This window comes from Mauremys reevesii, linkage group 14 (assembly GCF_016161935.1).
Source record: "Mauremys reevesii isolate NIE-2019 linkage group 14, ASM1616193v1, whole genome shotgun sequence".
Taxonomy (NCBI): Eukaryota; Metazoa; Chordata; order Testudines; family Geoemydidae; genus Mauremys; species Mauremys reevesii.
Window position 1 is genome coordinate 28949546 of NC_052636.1, and position 23930 is coordinate 28973475.

At 46.7% G+C, this 23930-nt stretch overlaps 1 pseudogene; it reads left to right on the forward strand.

The window, feature by feature from the left end:
• Window positions 1-23930, forward strand: part of LOC120381574 — a 158454-nt pseudogene that overhangs the window by 18396 nt on the left and 116128 nt on the right.

Sequence of the window (23930 nt, forward strand, 5' to 3'; positions counted from 1 at the left end):
TTTACACTAGTGCACTCTGATTGGCACTGGTGCACCATGTCTCAGTTTGAAGGCTTGTGGGGGGGACGGGGACACTGACTTCTCCTGACCCAGGACACCCACCCCCAGCTGTGTGCAGGGACTGCAGCTGAGCTGCCCTGCCGAGACAGCCTGTGCATCCATGGACAAACCACCTCTTCCTGCAGCCTAATACAATGGGGTCTGGAGACCTTTTCAAGCTGCGGGTGATGTGGCTCTGGAGTTACCGGGGTCTGTTCCTGGCTCTGTCCCTGACCTGCTTGGTGACCTGGGGGAAGTCACAGCCCATCTGTGTTTTCCTCCTCCCCATTGTCTACTTGGATTGTGAGCTCTTTGGGGCAAGGACCGCACTGATTGGTAGAGGTGTTAGTTAAAGCAATTTGGTGGAGGTGCGATTGTGATATGAGAAGATCTGGGTCTGAGTCCCCCATTGTGCGATGAAAGGAGAGAGGTGCATGTGTACCTTGAGCTTCCAGTCTGTCTCGTTTCTGCACTGAGCGGTGCACGTTGTCAGGAGGAAATGGGACTGTTTGCCATGGGAATGGTCAGCGGTGAGATGGGATGTGAGAGCAGTCTGTGTGCTTCACGATGGGTGAGTGAATGGAGACTGTTAACTGGAACTTCTGTGAGTAAGGATGAAAGAGTTGTAAAAAGGGGTGAAGGGGTGTTCAGTTGACCAAGTGTGCGGCTGCTTCTGGGGAGCAGACCCAGTATCTGAGTGTAGAACAGGTGTCAGTAGCTCCTGTATAGCGCAGCTCACCTAAAACCACATTCTGCCTTAGCACAGGTAAGCGCTATCCTCTTCTGTTTGCTTCTGAAAGTTGCCTTTCCCAGAGCTTTGCTGCCTTTGTGAATTGCAGAATTAGGATTACATTGGTGTGTACTTTCTCTGCATTACCTGATTATTACAAGTTTGAGTTTTGCTGATCTCTCTTCTGGAGGGGCACCAGACAGCTTCGGGCAACCTTAAATCCTGCTTTCATAAAGTTTTAATAGGTGAATTTCCTAGCTTTTTGCACAGAGCAATGTTGGCAGGAGGAGTTAGCAGGGCTATAGGCAGTTCTGGGTCTCACACAAGTTTGCAATCAGAGGCACAGGGAAGTGCAGCAAAGAATCCTGTGGCACCTTATAGACTAACAGATGTTTTGTAGCATGAGCTTTCGTGGGTGAACACCCACTTCTTCGGATGCAAGCAGTGGAAATTTCCAGGGGCAGGTGTGTATATATAAGCAAGCAAGAAGCAAGCTAGAGATAACGAGGTTAGATCAGTCAGGGAGGATGGGGCCCTGTTCCAGCAGCTGAGGTGTGAAAACCAAGGGAGGAGAAACTGGTTCTGTAATTGGCAAGCCATTCACAGTCTTTGTTTAGTCCTAAACTGATGGTGTTAAATTTGCAGATGAACTGGAGCTCAGCAGTTTCTCTCTGGAGTCTGGTCCTAAAGTTTTTTTGCTGGAGGATGGCCACCTTAAAATCTGCTATTGAGTGGCCAGGGAGGTTGAAGTGTTCTCCTACAGGTTTTTGTATATTGCCATTCCTAATGTCTGATTTGTGTCCATTTATCCTTTTCCTTAGAGACTGTCCAGTTTGGCCGATGTACATAGCAGAGGGGCATTGCTGGCATATGATGGCATATATTACATTGGTGGACGTGCAGGTGAATGAACCGGTGATGGTGTGGCTGATCTGGTTAGGTCCTGTGATGGTGTTGCTGGTGTAGATATGTGGGCAGAGTTGGCATCGAGGTTTGTTGCATGGGTTGGTTCCTGAGCTAGAGTTACTATGGTGCGGTGTGCAGTTGCTGGTGAGAATATGCTTCAGGTTGGCAGGTTGTCTGTGGGCGAGGACTGGCCTGCCACCCAAGGCCTGTGAAAGTGTGGGATCATTGTCCAGGATGGGTTGTAGATCCCTGATGATGCGTTGGAGGGGTTTGAGCTGGGGACTGTATGTGATGGCCAGTGGAGTCCTGTTGGTTTCTTTCTTGGGCTTGTCTTGCAGTAGGAGGCTTCTGGGTACACATCTGGCTCTGTTGATCTGTTTCCTTATTTCCTCATGTGGGTACTGTAGTCTTGAGAATGCTTGGTGGAGATTTTCTAAGTGTTGGTCTCTGTCTGCGGGGTTAGAGCAGATACGGTTGTACCTCAGTGCTTGGCTGTAGACAATGGATCTTGTGGTGTGCCCAGGATGGAAGCTGGAGGCATGAAGGTAGGCATAGCGGTCGGTAGGTTTTCGGTATAGGGTGGTGTTAATGTGACCACCACTTATTTGCACCGTGGTGTCTAGGAAGTGGACCTCCCGTGTAGATAGGTCCAGGCTGAGGTTGATGGAAGGTGGAAGCTGTTGAAATCGTGGTGGAATTTTTCCAGAGTCTCCTTCCCATGGGTCCAGATGATGAAGATGTCATCAATGTAGCGTAGGTAGAGAAGGGGCGTGAGTGGACGGGAGCTGAGGAAGCGTTGTTCCAGGTCAGCCATAAAAATATTGGCATATTGTGGGGCCATGCGGGTGCCCATAGCGGTGCCCCTGATCTGGAGATATATATTGTCATTAAATTTGAAATAGTTGTGTGTGAGGATAAAGGCACAGAGCTCAGCAACCAGTTGTGCTGTGGCATCATCAGGGATACTGTTCCTGACAGCTTGTATTCCATCAGTGTGTGGGATGTTTGTGTAGAGAGCCTCTACATCCATGGTGGCTAGGATGGTGTTCTCTGGAAGGTCACCAATGCATTGTAGTTTCCTCAGGAAATCAGTGGTGTCACGGAGATAGCTGGGAGTGCTGGTAACATAGGGTCTGAGTAGAGAGTCCACATATCCAGACAGTCCTTCAGTGAGAGTTCCAATGCCCGAGATGATGGGGCGTCCAGGATTTCCGGGTTTGTGGATCTTGGGTAGTAGATAGAATAACCCTGGTCGGGGTTCTAAGGGTGTGTTGATTTGTTCCGGTGTTAGTGTAGGGAGTGTCCTGAGTAGATGGTGCAGTTTCTTAGTGTATTCCTCAGTGGGATCTGAGGGAAGTAGCCTGTAAAATTTGGTATTGGAGAGTTGTCTGACGGCCTCCTTTTGGTAGTCAGACCTGTTCATGATGACTACAGCACCTCCTTTATCAGCCTCTTTGATTATAATGTCAGGATGGTTTCTGAGGCTGTGGATGGCATTGCGTTCTGCACGACTTAGGTTGTGAGGCAAGCGATGTTGTTTTTCCACAATTTCTGCCTGTGCACGTCGGCGGAAGCATTCAATGTATAGGTCCAGACTGTCATTTCGACCCTCAGGAGGAGTCCATGTGGAGTTCTTCTTCTTGTGCTGTTGGTGGGAGGGTAACTGTGTATCAGTGCGCTGTTCAGTGTTGTCCTGGAAGTATTCTTTGAGTCGGAGACGGCAAAAGTAGGCTTCCAGATCGCCGCAGAACTGTATCATGTTGGTGGGGGTGGCAGGGCAGAAAGAGAGTCCCCGAGATAGGACAGACTGTTCTTCTGGGCTGAGTGTGTGGCTGGATAGATTGACGATATTGCTGGGTGGGTTAGGGGTATCACGGTTGTGGCCCCATGTGGCAGGTAGGAGTTTAGACAGCTTACAGTCCTTTTTCCTTTTTAGAGAGGTGAAGTGGGTAATGTAGATCTCCTGTCTTATTTTAGTGAAGTCCGTTTGTATGGAAGTTTGGTTATTGATGAGAGTCTCTAGGTTGGAGAGCTCTTTTTTGATGTTTTCCTGTTTGCTGTATAGTATGCTGATCAGGTGGTTCCTCAGTTTCTTAGATAGAGTACGGCATAATCTCTCACTGTGGTCTGTGTAGTATGTAGATAGCAGTGGATTTTTTACCTTTAGTCCATTAGGTATGATGTCCATCCGTTTACATTTGGAAAGGAAGATGATATCCGTCTGTATTTGTGCAAGTTTCTTCATGAGGTTGATGACATTAGGAATGGCAATATACAAAAACCTGTAGGAGAACACTTCAACCTCCCTGGCCACACAATAGCAGATTTTAAGGTGGCCATCCTCCAGCAAAAAAACTTTAGGACCAGACTCCAGAGAGAAACTGCTGAGCTCCAGTTCATCTGCAAATTTAACACCATCAGTTTAGGACTAAACAAAGACTGTGAATGGCTTGCCAATTACAGAACCAGTTTCTCCTCCCTTGGTTTTCACACCTCAGCTGCTGGAACAGGGCCCCATCCTCCCTGATTGATCTAACCTCGTTATCTCTAGCTTGCTTCTTGCTTGCTTATATATACACACCTGCCCCTGGAAATTTCCACTGCTTGCATCCGAAGAAGTGGGTGTTCACCCATGAAAGCTCATGCTGCAAAACGTCTGTTAGTCTATAAGGTGCCACAGGATTCTTTGCTGCTTCTACAGAACCAGACTAACACGGCTACCCCTCTGATAGGGAAGTGCAATGACTTACCCAAGGTCACCCAGCAGGCCCGTGGCAGAGCCAGGAATAGTCTGGATCCAGTGCTCTCTCCACCTAGGTGCTGCGTGATTCTGAAGTTTTGCTCCCCTCTCCTGTACTTTTTGTTACGGTGGAATGGGAATAATGGTCATGCTTTCAAGTGTCTCTCTCCTCCTCCTGACACCATTTGCAGCTCCGCCTCCCCTTCTTTCAAGTGTTTGCCCTGGGCAGTGGTAACAGAGCCAGCGAGAGAAATCTCTGACATGGTCTGTGCCCCAGCTGGGCCTTCTGCTCCTGGTCCAGCAGTGCCCTAGCTCTGCGCCTCCTCCCCTATACACTCTGGCCTGCCCCTGCACCCCGTACACGTGTAACATGTGCCTTGAAACTATTCCTAGTTTGGATTTGGGAAGATTAAATTTGTTACCTTCAGCTCCCCCACACTCCAGTTTCCCCCACACTCCCCATCACACTCCCCCACCTTCAGCTCCCCCACACTCCAGTTTCAGTTGTTTGGTGGTGTCCCGATGGTTTTCGACTGATAGTTTGGGAGGGAGCAGGGCTGGACAGTTGAGTTTATAAAGTAGATGTTCAGTGTCAGCGCTTTGTTCCGTACGTATGACCCATACGCTGATCTCTGAGTCAGTGAGTCTTGACCAGTGATGAGCTTTCTGTAGACACCTTGCAGGACCATCCTCCAAGCGATGTGTTTGGTGTGGTGGGTTTGTCAGGTCTCAGGTGAGAGCTGCTGGCAAAGACCAAGTGACCCTTTGCCAAGGGATCTCTGTGTCACTGTCTGACCCCTCTAGGCCAGGGAGAGGACGACTTTATGCCAATGGCCTTCAGGACGGGTGCTGAGTTCACTGCAGTGCTCCATGTCCCCTCTCCGTTTGCCTTCTCGCTGTGCTGTCTGGGACGCTGCCCCGCTTCCTGCTCTCCAGGCGACCCCGTGTCTACTCCATGTTCCAGGCTGCTGGCAGCCCCCAGGGAGAGGCCATCCAGCCCATCAAACTGGTGCCCAACTGCTGGGCCTCAGGCCTTCTGGGGTGCAGCTCTGAGAGTCCCATTGGCCCCTGCCCCAGGGTGCTACGGGGGCACGTCCTTCTCGGGGCACCAGGTGAAACAGCAAAAGAGCCGACTGTCAGCAAACAAGGGTAAATAAAGAATGAAAGAAAGAAACGGGGAAAGTCCTGTGGACAGCTCCCATCAGGATCTGGGCCCCTCTTACTGCTGAGAGCCCTGGGAGCGTCTCAGTCCCCTTCAGAGTTTAGTGGGTCCCCAGCACAAGTTTTAACCTGCTCCCCCTTTGAGCTCCGGGATCCCCACCCTCCCTCAGTGAAGGCCAGAGCCCCGAATGCTGCCAGCCCTCTCCTTGGGGCTGGAAATGCTCCACAGAATGTTCCCTTCCCAGGGTGCCCCCCCCAGAGTAGAGTAGGTCTCTCCTGTTAACTCCTGCTCCAGTCCTGACAGGCCAGTCCAGACTAAAGCAGCAGTTTAACCCCTTCTATGCCAGCGTGGGGTTTCTATAGCCCTTCACAGGCGCCCAGGCCCAGGGAATGGCCCCCTATCAGCCCCATGCCTGAGGTGGTGGGGAGACCCACTGGCAGCATTGCCCTTGAGGGTGCTGCTCCCACTCCCTCCCCTCCCTCTTCACTGCCTGTCACCGTCACTTCCTGAGGGGTGACCCCAGGAGGTGTGTTTTGTTATCCCTTTCCCTGCCCCCTGGATCCATTCTGCCCCCTCCATCACTCACCTCTGTCTCAGGAGACAAGGTGGGTCATGGGGTGCGGGTGATGCTGTGCTGCAGATCCATCATCACTGGAGGGGTGGCAGCCTGGACCCCCCCTTGAAGGTTGCCGGGATGCTGACATGCCCTGGAGGAGAACAGGGGTTTGGTGGAGACCACAGACCATTTGGCCCACACTGTGTCCCTGTAAAGCCTGCTCTGCATTGCTGCCAATTGCTGCTGGTGGTGTTGTGCCTGTTAGTCTCTGTAGCGCTGTCCCCAGTGACTCGAGAGCACGAGCACCAGCCTCAGGCAGACTGGTGAGAAGCAGGGAACAAACCCAAATTGGGTGTGAGGTCTGTATGGAGATTTCACCAACCAAGAATCCAGTGTAAACGCTTCAGGCTCTGTAACAGCATTAACATGGAATCACAGACAGTCCCCTTGGGTGATCCCATATATCTCACCACGCAGGTGAGCCAACCTGTGTGACAGATGGTCCCTTACTCCAGGGGTTCTCAACCTTTTTCTTTCTGAGCCCTCCCCCCAACATGCTATAAAAACTCCACTGCCCATGTGGCCCACAATAACTGGTTTTCTGCATATAAAATCCAGGGCTGGCGTTAGGGGGCAGCAAGCAGGGCACAGGGGCCCCCACAAAGCTACATTGCTTAGGCGTTGGCTTCAGCTCTGAGTGGTGGGGCTCAGGGCCCTGGATTTCAGCCCCATGCGCTGGGACTTCAGCTTTCTGCCCTGGGCCTCAGCGAGTCTAATGCCGGCCTTGCTTGGCAGCCCCCCTGAAAGCTGCTCACGGCCCCCCAGGGGGCCCCAGACCCCTGGTTGAGAACCACTGCCTTACCCCACGAATCACAGCAATGTTCAGGTTACTGCCAGTCCCAAAGGACCAGTCACTTCCTTAGGTCAATTGAATCTTAGATCGTCCAACAAAGACAACACTTGTAGCCAGTCCTGTAATAACCTGTATTAAATTTTATTTAAAACCAGAGTTGTTTACAAAGTTAAGGCAGGTTAAAGCAGATGCAGATGAGTTACAGTCTTAAATTTCAAAAGGTAACAGAAGCTTCTATAATAAGCAAGTTCTGCATAGCCTGGGTTAGTCCTAAAGAATAAGAAGCTTCATAAGCTCTTGCTTATGCCTAGAAACTTTGCCCCCCAGAGTCCAAGCAGCATACAGATCATCAGTTCCTTCTGTATGGGGTTTTTTTACCCCCTTCCTGCCATGTGCTCTGAGCTGCAAACTCAGCCAGAGGGAAGTGAAGAGCACAACAACAGTCTTGTGTCGTCTTTAACATCCCATAATAGTCTATCTGGTGTGGATGGACCTTTCCTGCCAGGCAGGGTGTAATGCATTCGGTTGCCAGTCAGCACTTCACCTAGGTAAAGTCTCTCTCCTGTCTGGTGATTTACAGAGGCTCACAATGCAGCTAGTCAGATATTAACCCTGGCAGCAAATCACATGCATTTAGTAAAGTCTAAACCCATTGTTATAATTCTAATACCTCTTTTAACAATACTAACACAGGTGAGTCAGACTGATTCCAGCAATGCGTTTGTCCATGTTCAGTTAAGACTTGGGAGCTTTTGCAAGACCTAACACCTCATCTGCCAGTGTCACAGGCAGGCTGGACAGGGATGGTGTCTCTAGCCTCTGTTTGCCAGAAGCTGGGAATGGGCGACAGGGGATGGATCACTTGATGGTAACCTGTTCTGTTAGTTCCCTCTGAAGCACCTGGCATTGGCCACTGAGCTAGACGGACCATTGCTCTGACGCAGTGGGCAGCTCTTATACTCATAGTCTGTATGAGGAGTATCTACTCATTGGGACTCACTGGGGAGCCACAGAAAGGAACAAGATGTGCTGAGGCAAGAAGGCCCAGTCTCAGAGCCCCCGTGGTCACGCTTCCCACAGGCTAAAACTAGGCCCAGCCCATGAAAGGGGCACTGCCAGGAGAGACTGGATAAAGGCTGGAGCATCCAACAGCTTTGTAAACCTGAGAGAGCTGCCTTGGGGACAGTGGGAGGGAGAATCCCCAGAGTGACTCCTTTGATTCTGCTCGTCTCTGGCCTCTGATTGATAGAATCATAGAACTGGAAGGGACCTCGAGAGGTCGTCTAATAAGAACCTTTTGTGTACTTGCAAACTGTGATCACGTCCCCTCTCAGTCTTCTTTTCTCCAGACTAAACAAACAAAATGTTTTCAATCTTCCCTCATAGGTCATGTTCTCTAGACTTTTAGTCATTTTTGTTGCTCTTCTCTGGACTTTCTCCAATTTGTCCACATCTTTCCTGAAATGTGGCCCCCAGAACTGGACACACTACTCCAGTTGAGGCCTAATCAGCGCGGAGTGGAGCGGAAGAATTACTTCTCGTGTCTTGCTTTTTTTGCAACAGTGTAACACTGTTGACTCATATTTAGCTTATGATGCACTGTGACCCCTAGTTCCCTTTCCGCAGTTCTCCTTCCTAGGGAGTCATTTCCCATTTTGTATGTGTGCAACTGCTTGTTCCTTCCTAAGTGAAGTACTTGGGATTTGTCCTTACTGAATTTCATCTTATTTACTTCAGACCATTTCTCCAGTTTGTCCAGATCATTTTGAATTTTAATCCTATCCTCCAAAGCACTTGCAACCCCTCCCAGCTTGGTATCGTCCACCAACATAAGTGTAACACAGAGACTCTGCTGCTGGGAGGGTTTCACCCTGTGTCAGAGGGTTACATCCTGGTGGGAGGGGGCTAGGCCTGTACTGGGAGAAGGTCACTCTGTGCTCCACAGTGTAGCAGAACCGGGAATGTCCATTAGCAGGGGAAAATCCTGGGGGGGAATCGGCTTGTGGAATGGACAAAAACCCCACCTAAATTCTCACACCTTGCCCTTCTCGCCCTGGCAGGTTACAGAATAACGTCCACGTTTCGCTCCAGATCATCCCCTCCTCCCAGGGGGAAGGAAATGGCTGCAGTGGAGCTGGCTCAGGTAAGGGATTCTCAGGGAGCTGGTGGTGGGTTCTGCTTGGAGGGAGAGGAGCAGTAAATGCATAGGAGGGTGGGAATTGCTCGAGGTGGTGGGAGGCAGGAACTATCTAGGGTGGAGAAAGGGAGGGGACAGGATGTGACAAAGCTTCTGAGACTTGTGTAATGTAGGGTGTGATGGGTTGTCACCCCCGGGGTGCACTGTGGGGGGCTTCTGGGAACCGCTGTGCCCTCTAACCCTGAAGCTGGGCTGGCCCTTCTCACAGTGGTTGGCCGGAGATTCAGCCAGCCTCTCCAGGCCCTGTTATCACGCAACACGACAGCAGGAGGCGCCATGCACCCAACCAAGCTACCTGAGTGCTTTACTTAAGCCACTCAAGGACAGAGAAGACAACAGCCAATTTCCCAGCAGTAAGTGATAGCAAAGCGATCAAAGCAGATTACTTAGGCTTAGTTTGAGTTTTTGGTTATTTGCTAACATACTAGATGGATAGAATTTGAACTAGCAATTTCTCACCCTTACTGATAATAGAAGCAGTCCACCAAGTTTCCATATGCAAGCTTGAAATCCCTTTACCCTGGGACCAACACTTCCCCCAGTTCAGTCTTTGTTCCTCAGGTGCTTCCTCAGGTGGAGAAAGTGAATAAGGAAAAGTTATTTACTTGTTCATGTAATATAAGAACTAGGGGCCACCAAATGAAATTAATGGGCGGCAGGTTTAAAACAAATAAAAGGAAGTTCTTCTTCACACAGCGCACAGTCAACCTGTGGAACTCCTTGCCTGAGGAGATCCTGAAGGCTAGGACTATAACAGCATTTAAAAGAGAACTGGATAAATTCATGGAGGTTAAGTCCATTAATGGCTATTAGCCAGGATGGGTAAGGGTGTCCCTAGCCTCTGTTTGTCAGAGGGTGGCGATGGATGGCAGGAGAGAGATCACTTGATCATTACCTGTTAGGTTCACTCCTTCTGGGGCACCTGGCATTGGTCACTGTCAGTAGACAGAATACTGGGTTGGATGGACCTTTGGTCTGACCCAGTACGGCCGTTCTTATTCCTAGATCGATAGATTCTAGGACTGGCAGGGACCTCGAGAGGTCATCGAGTCCAGTCCCCTGCCGTCGTGGCAGGACCAAATACTGTCTAGACCATCCCTGATAGACATTTATGTAACCTACTCTTAAATATCTCCAGAGATGGAGATTCCACAACGTCCCTAGGCAATTTATTCCAGTGTTTAACCACCCTGACAGTTAGGAACTTTTTCCTAATGTCCAACCTAAACCTCCCTTTGCTGCAGTTTAAGCCCATTGCTGCTGCTTCTATCCTTAGAGGCGAAGATGAACATGTTTTTTCCCTCCTCCTTATGACACCCTTTTAGCTACCTGAAAGATTCTATCATGTCCCCTCTCAGTCTTCTCTTTCCAAACTAAACAAACCCAATTCTTTCAGCCTTTGTTCATAGGTCATGTTCTCTAGACCTTTAATCATTCTTGTTGCTCTTCTTTGGACCGTCTCCAATTTCTCCACATCTTTCTTGAAATGTGGTGCCCAGAACTGGACACAATACTCCAGTTGAGGCCTAACCAGTGCAGAGTAGAGCGGAAGAATGACTTCTCGTGTCTTGCTCACAACACACCCCAGAATCATGTTTGCTTTTTTTGCAACAGCATCACACTGTTGACTCATACTTAGCTTGTCCACTATAACCCCTAGATCCCTTTCTGCCGTGCTCCTTCCTAGACAGTCTCTTCCCATTCTGCATGTGTGAAACTGATTGTTCCTTTCTAAGTGGAGCACTTTGTATTTGTCTTTATTAAACTTCATCCTGTTTACCTCAGACCATTTCTCCAATTTGTCCAGATCATTTTGAATTATGACCCTGTCCTCCAAACCAGTTGCAATCCCTCCCAGTTTGGTATCATCTGCAGACTTAATAAGTGTACTTTCTATGCCAATATCTAAATGGTTGATGAAGATATTGAACAGAGCCGGTCCCAAAACAGACCCCTGCGGAACCCCATTTGTTATACCTTTCCAGCAGGATTGGGAACCATTAATAACTACTCTGAGTACGGTTATCGAGCCAGTTATGCACCCACCTTATAGTAGCCCCATCTAAGTTGTATTTGCCTAGTTTATTGATAAGAATATCATGCGAGACCGTATCAAATGCTTTACTAAAGTCTAGGTATACCACATCCACCACTTCTCCCTTATCCACAAGGCTTGTTATCCTATCAAAGAAAGCTCTCAGATTGGTTTGACATGTTTTGTTCTTCAGATACAGAGTCAATATCCATAACTTCAGATAACAAACATGATCCATGCACACAAATAGGATAATTATATTCGGCCAATCACAACTTTTCCAATGACACTGCACATGACGCATCTTGCACAAAATGCCTAATAATTATGGCCTAATCATTTTATACTCCTACCACTATGCTGAATGTGGGGTGTAGTGTCAGATAGGGCCTAATTTCAAGGCACAGGAGTTGGGAATGGAACTTCCCCTCTTTGTGGAACAGGAAATAACCCCCCAGCCAGGGCTGGGAAAACTTCCCAGACTCCCCAGTGCTGGAGCCGGAATCTACTGACACTTCATTAGTTACCACCACCCCCAATCTTTGTGGCAACTGCAAACTTTATCACTGATGATTTTATGTTCTCTTCCAGGTCATTAATAAGAACCAGTCCTTGTGGGAAGCCCCTAGAAAGAAATCCACTCGACCATAGTTCCCCATTTACAATCCCAGTTTTTAATCTATTTAATATATGCCCTGTGTATTTTTTATCTTTCTAGTTTTCTAGTCAAAATGTTGTGCTGAACCAAGTCACATGCCTTACAGAAGTCTAGGTATATTACATCAATACTATTAGTTGCAACAAAACTTTTGATCTCATCCAGTAAGGATATCCAGTTAGTTTGACAATCTATTGTGTCTAAACCTTTGTTAATGGGTACTAATTATATTACCCTCCTTTAATTGGTTATTAATGAACTCCAGTATCGGCTGCTCCATTCTCTTGCCCAGTATCGATTTTAGACTAACACTCTTGTAATTAGCTGGGTCATCTCTTCTACACTTTTTAAATATTGGCACAGCATTAGCTTTATTCCAGTCTTATGGAATTTCCTCAGTGTTCCAAGTCCTAATGAAAATCAACACTAACAGTCCACCACGCTTCTCCACCGGGTCTCTCAAAACTCTTGTTATCTGGACCTGCTGATTTAAACACATCTAACTGTAATACCTGCTGTTTAACATACTCATGAGTTGTTGTTGTAATGGAAAGTGTCGTCGTCAACATCTTATGATATGAGTTACATCATTTGTTTTTCTCCAAATCCAGGAGAGAAATATTTATTGAACACTTTTACCTCTTCTGCATTATTTTTGATAATTCTGCCATTTCTATCTAGTAATTGACCACTACCGTTGTTAGGATTAATTTTGTACTTAATATACTTTTTAAAACTTCCTTCTTATTTTTCATTGATTTCTGATAGCTTCCCTTACCAATTTTCTACAAATCTGACCTCCTAACTTATAGTCTTTACTATTGACTTCCCCTTTCTTCCATATATTTTATTTGGAGAGTGTTGGGATTCCTACCAGGGAGCCACCAGCAGGGTCCAGAGACAGCCCCATCTCCTGTATCAAGCTCTGGCTAGTGGGTATGTGATAAATGTGATGACCCTGCCTCCGTCTGTCAGCTGGGAGACACAAAGGTTCTCTCTTTCTACCCTCTGATGCCGCCTGGCTGTTCTAGGCAAGGTGGGGTGGGACTCTGTTAACATGTGCCTCCATTTACCTGGTGCTGCTGTTCCGTGAATAGTGGGGCAGCAGGTACTGAGTGTTGAATTCTTGCTCTTTCAGGGGCCGGTGACCTTCGAGGAGGTGGCTGTGTATTTCACCAGGGAAGAGTGGGCTCTGCTGGACCCCACTCAGAGAGCCCTCTACAGGGATGTCATGCAGGAGAACTATGAGAATGTGACCTCGCTGGGTAAGGATTCCCGTCCTCTTGGAATAGGAAATGAAGAGATAAGGTTCATGCCAGCCCCACAATGCCACCTCTACTCTGTCCTGTTTCAGCATCACCCCAATATGCCAGTGACACACACACACTGCCAGAGACCCTCCCCTGCTGCAGAACACTTTGGGAACAGCGCACAGGAGCCGTATTGCAGTGTCAAATAGCTCCTGTTTGCTCAAGTAAACTTCTTTGAGATGGGGCGACCACATCTGCACGGAGTATTTGAGATGTGGGCGTACCATGGATTTGTGTAGAGGCAATATGATATTTTATGTCTTATTATCTATTTCTTAATGATTCCCAACATTCTGTTCGCTTTTTTCACTGCTGCTGCACACTGAGTGGATGTTTTCAGAGAACTATCCACAGTGACTCCAAGATCTCTCTCTTGAGTGGAAACAGCTAATTTAGATCCGATCATTTTGTATGTATAGCTGGGATTATGTTTTCCAATGGGCTGCAATATGTGTTATCCTGACATCTAGTACTGCTGAGATCCTGCATTCAGTGATATCCCTGCGCTTCCTGTTCCCTTTCTCCACTGAACCCCACCGGCCCATGCTTCCTGTTCCCAGCTTCCCCAGGACTCTCTCACTGTCTCTGAACCTCTCTGTCAGCAAGAAGCAGTGCCAGGGAGACTTGCCCTCTCTCTGGAGTCTTTGATTTCTGGGACATGGATTTACTTTCTCTGTGTTTTAGGGACTCTTTGAAATTGAGTGTCTGTGATATTAACCACAGTGCAACCTGGACTGTTGAACAGCTGTGTCCCCTCAGTTCCCAAGCTGGGGTGCCTTTTACACTGCTCTACTGTGAGAACAGCCACTCCTGGGCAGGTAACGCACAGTCTCCAGCATGTAACTCACTCCCAGCTACACAGTATCGAGTGCTGCTAGTCAGTGACTTATAAGTTACAGTGCAGCACAGGAGAACCCCAGAAAATTCTCTGCTCCCAGACTTCTCCCAGAAATGTGCATCTTTCCATGTCCAGCACACTCCTGAACAACGCAAGCTCATATGAAGTCTGTCATTTCATCAGTGGAAAATGACATGCGCCAGCCTTGTTATCCCAGATGGAGTTTCCAACACACTTTATTACAAACACACTGGTTAGATAAAGAATAAAACAAGATAGTTAACAATCAAAAAAAATATTTTAAGATACAGATAATGAGGCATAAAGCTCAGAATTGTTTACAAAAGAAATGCAAAGATAAAACACAAATTAACGTCTAAGTTAACAAGCTAAAATGGATTCAAAGCAAATGTTTCTCTCTCCATGTGCTGAGACATGCTGGTTTTCCTTTCAGCCAGGACTCGGCCTAACCCACCCCTTCCTCCCACGTTCAGCTCTTCAGGAGTTGTCATGAGCAGAGGGAAAGGGGAGAGAGAGAGAGAGAGTCTGAAGCATTTTCCTCACCTCTTTTTATAATTCTGTCCTTTGTACTAGAAACAACTTCAGTTCTCAGCTGAGTCATGGTGCCAGGCTGTCTGTCGGAGATATGAGAATTGTGAGGGAAAGTCTACAGAAAGAGCTTTGGAGCTTTGGTCAAGCTAGTAGGCCTGAAGTATTAGCTGATCTTGCTTCTCTGTGTAAAGGGCATAGAAAGGCAGAGTGGAATGGAAAATCCCCCAGATTGGGGAACAAGTGAAGCCAGGGGGCTGGACTCGATGATCTTTCAAGGTCCCTTCCAGTTCTAGGAGATTGGTATATCTCCAATTATTTATTTTAATTTAAATCCCCCAAATTGGGGAACAATGGTTTTGTGTGCATAAGGGCCCTAGTAGGTGAAGTGGAAAGTCCCCAAACACACTGATTTGCAGTAACCGAACTTTTGAAACATAACCACAATGGAAGTGTTAGAAAAGTCAAACCACAAACTAGACTAGGAATAACAATAACAGGAAAGGCCGAATATGGAAAACTGATTGTTCAGTTTGCTTTTGACCTGCATCATATTTGGCAATATATTCCAAATAAGGAAATTAACGTGCAACGTATGTGCAATTGATTGTGGTTTTAAGCTTTAAAAGGCGTGTGTGATTTTTAGCTCAGGGGGACAGTATTCCAATAGCTGTCGCCCCCTGCGCACTTTTAACCAAGAAAAGAGCCTCAGGCAGAGCTGATTCAAAATCAATCGTGTGGTTGTTTTCCGCAACAACTTCAAGTGGTCCCTATGATGGAATGTAAATGTCTTCTTCCCACCTTCCCCCTGCAGGAGAATGGCTGTTTGACCAGCTGTTTGCCTTGCTGTCTCTGAGGAACTGGTCTGTGGGTGTTCCCCAGAATTGTAACTTTTTCCATAATCTCATACTGTAAAATCTCATAACTTTACAGATAGTGTTACTACACATTTTAACAGGAGGATAATATTCAGTAGATTATGCATTTTCAAATGATACCTCACAAGCCATACTGTGTACAAAATTGATAATTTTCTAGAAGAGTGAACATAGGGGTTGTGGCAAAGTTCCTCCTCTCCTCTAGTAGGTCCTGCGCTTATTGGCGGATTTCTTCCCCTCAGTGGTTTTCCCCTTGGGTGAAACCCACAGTCTGGATCAACTCCTCCTATGTCTGATTAGAAGTAGCGGGGCTAGGGGGGAACCCAGGCCCGCCCTCTACTCTGGGTTCCAGCCCAGGGCCCTGTGAATTGCAGCAGTCTCTATAGTGCTACTTGTAACCGCTGCTTGACCGCTACAGCTCCCTGGGCTACTTCCCCATAGCCTCCTTCAAACACCTTCTTTATCCTCACCACAGGATCCTCTTGGTGTCTGATGCTGCTTGATTGTATGGTGTTTCCTCAATCCTCCAGTAGTACCCCCTCTCAGTTCTTAGTTCCTTGTGTCTCTTGCTCCCAGCTCCTCATGCACACTTCTTTCCTCTGGCTCCTCCTCCCCAGACTGGCGTGAGCTCCCCTTTTTATACCAGGTGCCTTGATTAGCCTGTCCTGATTGGCTGCAGGTGCTCCAATCAATGTAGCTCTCTCCGGTGCCTTCTAGAAAGTTCTTAATTGGCCCCAGGTGCCTTGATTAGCCTGGAGCAACTGCCATTTTGGTTCCTATGGTACTAGGGATTTGCTTAGCCTGGAGCTAACATACCTGCTCCTCAATACTTTCCTGTAGCCATCCGGCCTTGCTCCATCACAGGGTGTAGACTGACACAGTGTCTGTGTGTGTGTTCCCAGCAGATATGTGGGTATTTCAATCCCTCATAAGCACAGTGTTTGGCATCTTCATGGACCTGGGGAACTGGTCCTGCGAATTCACTGGTTTACCAAGTGTGACACTGTATGGAATTGTGAGACACTTTGGTATTAATAATAAAATAATATAATCTTATCAAATTGCAATGAATCATGCTAGATATGCCATTTAAGGTGTCAGGGAAATGTTATGATTTTCCAAGTATGATCATTTTGTTTCTATGTCTGTATCACCTTTGTATTGTGAGTTATAGATATGTAGGGTATATCTGTATTTCCAGACTTGTGCAGTGTTTCTGGGTGACACCCCCAGACATATTGGCATCAACACTGCCTAGCCTGTTTGATGGCCCATTGAGGGTCATCAGCTGTACAATGAGCCCATGGAAAGGACCAAGGGGATACACCTATTGCGTCAGCAAGACATGCCGGGGTATGCCTGTGTAATGAGAACTCCAAGGCTTTTCCATGCCACATGCTGTGAAGCTTGTGTTTGGGACACAGGAAGTACAAGCCACATAGCAAAAGGAATATAAAGGGCAGCTGCATCATCTCCATTTTGTCTTCAATCCCCTTGCGTGCCTCTGGAGCAACTTCTCTACAAACTGAACCCTGGAACAAAGGACTGAATGACCCATCCAAGCTATGGATGTGTTCCAGACGGACTTCCAAGCCAGCAACTCACCAATACTGCTAAGAACCTAATATATCCATTTTGGAATGTATCTGACTGCTTTCCCATTTAACTTCTTTCTGCTTTTCTTTCGTTTAAACCTTTAGTTTAGATGCTAAGGATTGGCTGGCAGTGTGGTATTTTGGGTAAGATCCAAACCTATACTGGCCTGGTGATGTGGCTGACCTTTGGGGTCAGAAGATCATTTTGTTTATGTGAGCAGAGTTTTGAAATAACCTCTCACTGTACTGGGCCTAAGTGCTGATTAGGAGTCAGAGAACTGGAATGCAATAAAGGGGGCCGTGTGATTTCTTTTTTCAGCTTCTCGATAACCCGAGTGGGTGATCCCTTTTTCAGCCTGCCCTGATCTTGGCATTTTCAGTGAGACCTGCCTCTGGCCTACCAGGTCATACTAAGCACTGAAGTTAAATTAATAGAATATTTTTTATGATAAAGTCTTATGAAATCAAGTGAACTCCTTTGTTTTCTTTCATCTGAGCAGGGTTTCCTGTTACCCAGCCTGATGCGATCTCCCAGCTGGAACAAGGGGAAGAGCCATGCGTCCCAGACCTCCAGGGTTCAGAGGAAAGAGAGATCCTGAGAGCTCCCTGCACAGGTGAGGAAACATTAAACCACCCAGAATCTGTAAGTGCCTGAAGGAAACATCTGGGATGCCCAACAAAGCCCTTGGGGAGATCTCTCAGTTCATTATTATCCCTAGCAGGAGTCGTATCCTCAGGGTAACTATAGCTCATGGCTTCCTATAGATCCTAGCAGACACCAGGCAGTAGCTTCCTCCCTTCCCCCTGCGTATTTGGATGGGATGTGAAGGCTGAATTCATCCCCCTCCTCTCTCCTATTTGGGGGAAGAGTTTGGGGGAGTTCAACTCCTGATTTTTATTTGACCTGTCTTCAGCACTTGTTTTTGTTTGGTCTTCCCCTTTCCATCCCTGTTTGAGGTTTCTGTCTCTGTCACAGCAGGTGATGCAATGGCATGTGAGAAAGAGGAGCAGAATTTTCAGCCTGAAAATGTCGAGCCAGTGGGTAAAAACAGAGCATTATCGCAAAGATCGAAAAGGAATGTGTCCAGGAGTCATGAGCAGGGAAACTCCTGGGAGATTCAGCACAGACCAGAAACAGAGCAAGGAAACCAGCCAGGAGAGAAATTGGATAAATTTATTTTCTCTTGGGGAACGCAGAAGGTCCTCATGGAAACCACAACACAACAGGAAATCCTTAGGCGAAAGAGAAAAAATACATGCCCTGAGTGTGGGAAAAACTTCATTCACGGATCAAACCTTTCTGTTCATCTGAGAATCCACACAGGGGAGAGACCCTACAAATGCAGTGAGTGCGGGAAAACCTTCAATCGCAGCTCACACCTTATTGCCCATCAGAAAATCCACACAGGGGATAGGCCCTATAAATGCTGTGAGTGTGGAAAATGCTTCACTGAGAGTTCAGACCTTTCTGTACATCAGAGAATCCACACAGGGGAGAGGCCCTACAAATGCAGTGAGTGTGGGAAAACCTTCAATCGCAGTTCGGACCTTATTAGGCATCAAACAATCCACACAGGGGACAGGCCCTACGAATGCAGTGAATGTGGAAAATGCTTCACTAGCAGCTCAAACCTTTCTCAACATCAGAGAATCCACACAGGGGAGAGGCCCTACGAATGCCGTGAGTGTGGGAAAACCTTCACTTACAAATCAGGCCTTTCTAGACATCAGAGAATCCACACGGGGGACAGGCCCTATGAATGCAGTGAGTGTGGGAAAACCTTCAATCGCAGATCAGGCCTTTCTAGACATCAGAGAATCCACACAGGGGACAGGCCCTACGAATGCAGAGAGTGTGGGAAAACCTTCACTCAAATATCAGCCCTTTCTCAACATCAGAGAATCCACACAGGGGACAGGCCCTATGAATGCAGAGAGTGTGGGAAAACCTTCACTCAAATATCAGCCTTTTCTCAACATCAGAGAATCCACACAGGGGAGAGGCCCTTTGAATGCCGTGAGTGTGGGAAAACCTTCACTTACAAATCAGGCCTTTCTAGACATCGGAGAATCCACACAGGGGAAAGACCCTACGAATGCCGTGAGTGTTGTAAAACCTTCAGTCGCAGCTCGCACCTTATTAGTCATCAAACAATCCACACAGGGGACAGGCCCTATGTATGCAGTGAGTGTGGGAAAACGTTCACTCAAAGTTCAGCCCTTTCTCTTCATCAGAGAATCCACACAGGGGAGAGGCCCTATGAATGCAGAGAGTGCGGGAAAACCTTCAATCACCGCCCACACCTTATTACCCATCAGAGAATCCACACAGGGGAGAGGCCCTATAAATGCTGTGTGTGTGGAAAATGCTTCACTAAAAGTTCAGCCCTTTCCAGGCATCAGAGAATCCACACAGGGGAGAGGCCCTATGAATGCAGTGAGTGTGGGAAAACCTTCTCTTGGCATTCAGCCCATGTTAACCATCAGAGAATCTGCAAGGGAGATCAACATTGTAAAAATCTCTAGGGCTATCAAGACTTCCTTTTCTTTAATACTTTTCCTGATTCCCACATAGTAACTTTTAAAGCTCTTTGAACTGTTTGCAGCACCGTTATCCCTCAGCTTGTCCAGATGAGTGGCCCATTTTTGCCTTTCGCAGTTCGCCCTCTTTTGAGATGGACCTATTTGTTCTTTCTATTGTCCCACAAGTAACTGGAGTGTGCCCTTCCTATCAGGAACCAGGGAGCGTCACGTTTATACCATTCCTCCTATTGCAAAGTTATTGTTAGAGTCACCAGTGATACAGATTATATCCTTACCAGTTGTTCTCACATTGCTCTGGGTTGTGCTGAAGAGCAGTTATAGTGGGAATTTTTCAAATTATATGTAAACGAAGAGGAGCAGGGGCAGGAAAAAAGTATAATTACAGCTTCTGTGACACTGGAAGGAGATGGGGTGACTCAGAGATTTCCTCCTTCCCCATCACTGCAGATCTGTTACCTTTTGCCTGAGCCAGGCAGAGTTTATCTTCATCACATTCTATCCATCCACTTCATAAGTGTCATGTGCTTGCAGATGATGTTTTGACTTCTTTAATCCTATATCAGAGTCGCTATGACTGGAGATGAAAGTGTCAAAGTCCTGGGAGGGGAATTCAAATGGATCCCAAATACAGTGTGATCATTCAGAGTTTAAATTCCAGGTTCCATCTATTGTAAAGCCACTTCTGGCAGGAGGTCTGTTTTTCCCTCATTATGGGGATGCTACGATACTAAAAAATTTGTAAATAACATAACTGACTATGGAGACAGGGATGAGGGAAGCAGGTTTGAATGGATCAGAGGACAATGTGATGGGAGACTCTCTTGTCCCGATTCTGAATAATCAGATGTAACCTGCTCTGGAATTTCACTTGACACTTTCTTTGTCATGTATTCTCTCTCTGTGATGTGGGTTTCTATCTTTCCTGAAGGCTGTTTGGTCACCCAATTGGATATTAGTTCAGTTTGGTAGGATGTAGCTCAGATTTAGTGAAGAATTTAAGACAATGACCCTTTGCTAAAGGCCTCATTTATGATTTCAGCTTTGCTTTTTCCCCATCCCTCCATGATGACATGGAGAAAGCTGAAGTGCAGTTCTATCAACAGGAGAGAACTCTCTAATTTACTGGACAGGCTAACAAAGAAACAGCAGTGATTTAAAATCTCCACTCAGAAATGGTGAACAACAGCAGAACCCCAACTAACTGAAGGAAGTGCATCTGATCACAGTGTATTTCAGTTGTTTAAGGCAATATTGTCTCCGATGATCTGAGAAGAGAATTCCATGGTAAGCGGTTTTGAACTAGGCAAAATGCCCATGTGTTTGGTTCCCAAAGCATTTGTAACCTAGTCCCTACAGAAGATCTCTCCTAGCTAATCCTATGCTTTGGGAAATGCAGCATTTCATGACACAGATGTTGAGGAAATAGAAGCGGAGTTTTTGTCAAATTTATCCTTTGTAGGCGCTAAAGATGTGTATAAAATGAAACCAGTGTTGAAAATGTAATAGCTTCAGAAAAATAGTCATGTTTGAATAGAATCTCCAGCTCTGGTAACTAACAAAGATTCTGATCCCAGGCCTGTATCCAGTCCCTTCCCTGGACCTATGCCACTGAATTAAAGAAAAGCTGGGCATGTTTCATGAAGCCATTCCTCATTGACACTGCTGAGATTTTAAGTGGTTTTGTAAAGGATTCTACTTCAGAGAACTGTAAATTTACCCTATCCAAGACCAAGAATTTAGAAAGAGCTGAAGTTGAAAGAGTCCACACCCAGTTCTTGGTTTCCACCCCAGTAAAGGAAGCTATAGTGACCCAAGGAAAATTGTTTGTACAATTCCACTTCCTAGTTCAGTGTCACTGATTACACTTCCAAAGTATGCCAGGGTTAGATTGAGAACAGTCATCCTTCACTATTTTGATGCAAAGAGAGAGTGCTTCATAGGACAGTCCTTCCCTGTGATCCCAAACTGGCTGCCTGGTTGGGTAACAAGGACTTTCAGGCTGTAGAAATGATGGTAACCAATGAGGCAACGTATTTGTCAGCCTCCAATTTCAGACTTCCAGATACACGCATGTTGAGTCCTGATTCTATGGTTTTGTGTCTGATGCTGTGGCTACACAATTAAGCTGATGTTGGCACAGCTGCACCAATGTAGCTGTGCTGCTGTAGCACTGCTATAACAGATGCTCTAAGCCAATGGGAGAGATTTTTCCCATCAGACTTGATTAGTCCAGCCCCCGCAAGCAGCGGTGGCTATGTTGGCAGGAGAAGCTCTCCCGCTCATGTAGCACTATCTACACAGAGGGTTAGGGCTGTGTAACTACGTTGCTCAGCTGTGTGGATTTTTCACACCCCTAAGCAATATAGTTATCCCAATAAATGTCTTTAGTGTAGACCAGGCCTTAGTTTTCTCTTGTGTGTTATGCATCTACATTACTTCTCTACCTCCTCCTACTTTGAAAGATTAAAAAGTGTGAAAAGAGAGGTATTTTTCTCCATGATGCAAACATTCCGACATAGAGGACCCCTTCTACCAACACATATGGCTGAAGATCCTGAGATATATGAACTCACAGAAGTGGTTGGGACCTACGTTGGGACAAACCACAATAAGAACCAGGGTTCAGTTGTTGGCAATGGGGATTAAAAGAAAACTAACATATATGACAAGAATTTGTGATCTTTGAAGATGTTATTGTTACCAATTAAAATGAAATTATAGGTGACGTTATTGGTTAAAGAGTAAGAGACTGTGTGATAATCTGAATTATTTTGAAAAACTGAAAGTTGTCTTGTTTTTGTGTTTTGTTAGTCGTACAGGAAATGATGGCTAATCTTGAAAAGTTAATTTGATTTAATTTACCCTGGTTCCTCAACTGTTGCTACAGCTCTAGTACCCATCAATCCAAAGACTGAGAAATTGTGCTGGCCTTTCTATTCTATCATTTTCTGCCTTTGTTTAGTTGGTAACAGTTGGTTTCCATCACTCACGTTTGTCTGTTTAAATCTCTATCCGTTGTGAAATAAATTTTTTGCTTGTTCGATAACTGTACTCAGGTGCTGTGTGAGATACAGTAGCAATGGTCCACAGTAACAACTAGTAACCTGGGATACTTGGGGAAGAGAGGATCTGGGATTTCACCGAGTATCTGATGATCTGGGCTGGACCCCAGAGGGGGACACATTGAAGGAACTCAAGGGTTAAGGTGGCTGCTGTAGCTCAGAGGAGGGTCCTTGAGTTCCAGCAGGCTGGGTCAGTTTGGTCACTAACATCCAGCTGCCAAATGCAAAATTCCCTCTTCCTTGTGGCAGGTGGCAACAAGGAGACTCACAGTCCTCAGCACCCTGAGAAGGGTCACAATGTGTCTCTATGTTGATCCACCTGTCAAATTCACACAGGGAAAGCTCCCGATAGCACAAAACTCTGCCCTATGAAATCATGGAACATGTGCTCTTTGCTCTGTGAAAGCATGTAAAGAATCCAAGCACTGGAGGACAGGGTTTCGGTCCAGAGTGACCTAGACAAATTGCAGGATTGGGCCAAAAGAAATCTGAGGAGATTCAACAAGAAGTGCAGAGTCCTGCACTTAGGATGGAAGAATCCCAGGCACTGCTACAGACTGAGGACTGACTGAGTGAGGGGGGTTTGATAGCCTTCAACTACCTGAAAGAGCAGCAGTGTGGGCTTTCTCTTGGCCACTTTTGCTGGGCTGGGCAGGCGTCCTGGAGGCCTTTCTAGAAGAGAATTGTGAACGGAGTTAGAAAAACCAATGTGAAAACCAGAACCTCAGGTTTAGACTCATTTATTTATAATATTAAATCTTCAATTCTAGTGTCACAGTCAATACAGTTGCTTCAGCCTGATAGTTGCCCAAAGGGAAATTTAACTTCTCTGCAAGAGGAGTGGAGAGAAAGCACTTTTCACAGTCCAAGAGAGACAAGGCGGGTGAGGGTAAGAGCTTGCAGAGGACCAACCTCTGTTGGTGAAAGAGACAAGCTGTGGAGATAACCCCACACACTTCTTCAGTTCTGTGTAGCCTGGAAGGTCGTCTCTTCCATAACCAGCAGTTAGAACATAAGAACAGCCACACTGCGTCAGACCAGTTCATCTAGCCCACTATCCCGAAAGTGGCCAATGCCCGGCGCCCCAGAGGACCCCTGGGACCAACATGGATACACCACCACCAGAAACAAGGTTAAAAGTCAATGCACATGGAGAAGGATCTTGTGTTTCATTCCTTATGTCCTAGTCCCATCGTGTGGCCATTTCCTTTTCTTCCTTTCTGTTAAAAGCTTTGGTGTTTTGCACAGAAACAGTATTTCCCCAGGAGAGACCCAGGA